General features: G+C 33.7%; 1 non-coding gene across 1 annotated transcript; it reads right to left on the bottom strand.

The window, feature by feature from the left end:
* Positions 1 to 3,203: 3,203 nt before the first annotated feature.
* Positions 3,204 to 3,276, bottom strand: Trnav-aac. Its single transcript has one exon. It is a non-coding gene; the product is annotated as a tRNA-Val (tRNA).
* Between the last annotated feature and the right edge of the window lie 313 nt (positions 3,277 to 3,589).

Here is a 3,589-nt window from a genome sequence, read left to right as displayed (position 1 = left end):
AAGACAGGACTTTGCATATGGGGGTTGTCAGGTAATACCCCTAAATCAAGTTAATGTGACATTTCAACGTCGACCCGCCTATTACTACGCGAATAATCGCAGAGCGTATGGCTGGATTATCATTTGAATGTTCCCTGAGACGATTGTTGGATTTCATGACAGTTGTACAATGAAATCGTTTTACCAAGAGAACCAAATATTTATACAAAGTACTGACGTATTATGAATACATTTTGTCTTGGCTTCAAGTTTCTAAACGTATATATAATTTTTCTTCTTTCAAACGAAGGTTTTATGCTCACAAACACCACTAATAGTTCATGTGTATAATTTGTATTGATAATTGATGTCGTACTCCGTATGCTATGCTCCGTATGTACACGTATGCCAGGTAAATATCACATGCCCATCGACCCACAATGTAGCAGCGAGGTAGAATAAGCTCAAAACCATCTCCTCGAAAGGAGAGAAGATCTTAGATTAGCAGTGAGATATTTACAGGCTCTTATATACTGATTGTGGTTTCATGAGGTCGATAAAATATATAATGTAAATACAATACACGCTTTTCAAGACGCTCGCACGCTTAATATAATAAAATATAATAATAATCTTATTTTTATGTAATTGTAACCACGCAATATTCGTATTCACATTTTAGCATATATTACCGACTGGAGAATTTGGGCTTGTGTTACTAAAATTTATATCTTTGCAACGACGAAAACCTCTGTAAATTATATTACGTAGGATCTCAGGAAAATATTTAAAAAACTGTTTGATGAAACACGGTTTTATTGGATTGGTCGAAATTCTACCATTATCATTGGATTTGCTTTCCCATTGGATTATGAGGATGAGAGAATAGAGAGTGCACCTGTGCTCACACACACACACACCTGTACTTCTATAACACCTGTCTCTCTGAGAGAGAATGATTGCCTTAGCCGAACTCTGTCAGAAGATATCATCAGATGAATAAAATTATGTTATATTAGTTCGCACGCGACTTTGTTAGATTTAGGGCTTGATAGTCAGTTATCAGCCATAAAAATGCTTATAGATTATGTCCTTCCTTAGGCTTCAAGCTTGCGTCATACTAAATATCATCTAATTCGGTTCAGTGATTTGACCTTGAAAGAGTAACAGGCAGACAGACATACAGAGTTACTTGTGCATTAATAATATTAGTAAAGATATAATTGAAAACCAAACAAACCTTCTACTCAAAAGGAGAGGAGGCCTTAGCCCAGTAGTGGGAAATTTAAAGGCTGCTAATGTAACATTAAAATGGTCCTAATGTTATTCATTGTTACTTCATCTCTTTCATAATCTTTGAGTTTTTTTGGTATGAAACCAAACAACTAAATATATACATCAACACATGTGGCAGAATTTCGTTGAAATTAGACACATGCAGGTTTCCTCACAATGTTTTCCTTCACCGCCGAGCACGAGATGAATTATAAACACATTTTTTTCCAAACCAATAAATAAATAGATAAACACAGATCACTGAGTTCTTAAAAACCATCCATTATTAAAAAAATAGCTTAAGATCTCTTTATACTATTAATATTTAAACAGATTAAAAATCTCATACTTCAAATATTTCAGTAAAAGTCGATTACATTAGGGATTATGACGAACAAATTTCATAAATTACAATATAACGTACAAATATTTTAACGTACAAATATTTTAACGTACAAATATTTTAACGTTAACAAGTCACCGGTAAGTAATCATTTGAGGGAACGAAAAAAAAAACCAAAATGGAAGCACTCTGTTAATTTCCATAAAAAAGCTGAGGAATGATAAAGCACGAACTTTGTAGATAATAGCAACAATATGTTTTAAAAGTAATTTTAGAATATCGTTTATATCATTCTAAAGATTAATTTTATAGCATTAAATAATTAATCGAAATTTTATCGGAGATTGGTTTTCGGGGTTCCGTTTTTTGCCAATTGGCCACGAAACCCTGAAAAGCAATTTCCGATTAAATTTAATTTATAGATTCGTTATGTCTGTCTGTCTGTATGTCCGTCCGTATATCATAGCCACTCTTTTCCGAAACTATTGGATTATACTATACTTAGAACTGAAACTCAAAAAAAATCATCAAAACTATACGTGTGGGACACGTATAATAACTTCTACCGATAACTGGTTTGAACGAGACCTAATAAGTAGTTTTTTTTAATCATAAATCGTTTCGAAATTATGAAATTAAGCTGCAAGCTGCTTCGGAACCCTTCATGTTTGATTCCGACTCGCACTTGGCCGCTCGATTCGCACTTTTTTTATTGATATTCATTTACTGTGCTGCTACTGATATTGATGCCTAAAACTTAAGAGTCTTGGTCGATTCTAGATTGATATATGAAATTTTATTTTTCTAAATTTAAGTATATTTTGTATTTGAACTAACGGATACAATTTTCTTATATTCTTTTAAAAAGAGCATAGCCTTAATAACCAAAACTGCTTGCTCCTCAAATTCGCCTCAACAAAGTACGTGTATGAAGTTGCAAATAGAATTCGATGTACACTGCGGAGCAAAAGCTCAGTGAATTTTATCTTCCGGATTGCAGAGAAATGAAAGTATCGAGAAAATGAGAATTGTGCTGAAATTGATTTTACCAGTTGCCCAAGGCGACCACCATTACCTATTTCGTTTCAACTATTATTTATCATCTAAATTTTAGTTCATACTGTATTGTATAAAACTACTTCGATTCTAACAAGTTGTTGAATTTTTTTTTTTTTTTTACATTAACAGCCCGTAAATGTCCCACTGTTGGGATAAAGGCCTCCTCTCCCTTTGAGGAGAAGGTTTGGAGCATATTCCACCACGCTGCTCTAATGCGGGTTGGCGAAATGCACATATGGCAGAATTTCGTTGAAATTAGACACATGCAGGTTTCCTCACGATGTTTTCCTTCACCGCCGAGCACGAGATGAATTATAAGCACAAATTAAGCACATGAAATTTCAGTGGTGCATGCCTGGGTTTGAACCCGAAATCATCGGTTAAGATGCACGCGTTCTAACCACTGGGCCACCTCGACTCTGTTGAATTTAATACAGTATTATTCAAAATAATGTACTAGTTTTAAACAAAGGCGTAGAAATCGATTATCTTTCAATTTAATATTATGTAATAGTTGTTATTAAATATTCAAAAACATAAAAACAATTGTTTCCGCCCGGGATCGAACCGGGGGCCTTCTGCGTGTTAGGCAGATGTGATAACCGCTACACCACGGAAACGGTGACTAAATTTTTCAATTTAATAAACAGATATTTGCCGATAGCTATTTATTAAATTCTGTAATAATAAACATACCACACAATTGACGTCTTAATTTAATACACCTAAAGCTGTGTCAACATATAAAAATACCAAAATAATATAATTATTTGAAATAATGTTCAACGATCACTCAAAAACGCTGTTAGTCTTTATAATTATACAAGACATTTGTTAAGTATTTTTTATACAACAAATTGGAATAATAAGATTGCCGCCACACTTGTGAGGAATTCGAACCTCTTTCGATCAGCCTCAAGTTGAAATACCCAC

Source organism: Vanessa atalanta, chromosome 1 (genome assembly GCF_905147765.1).
Source record: "Vanessa atalanta chromosome 1, ilVanAtal1.2, whole genome shotgun sequence".
Classification (NCBI taxonomy): Eukaryota; Metazoa; Arthropoda; class Insecta; order Lepidoptera; family Nymphalidae; genus Vanessa; species Vanessa atalanta.
This window is presented reverse-complemented; position numbering and strand designations above follow the sequence as displayed.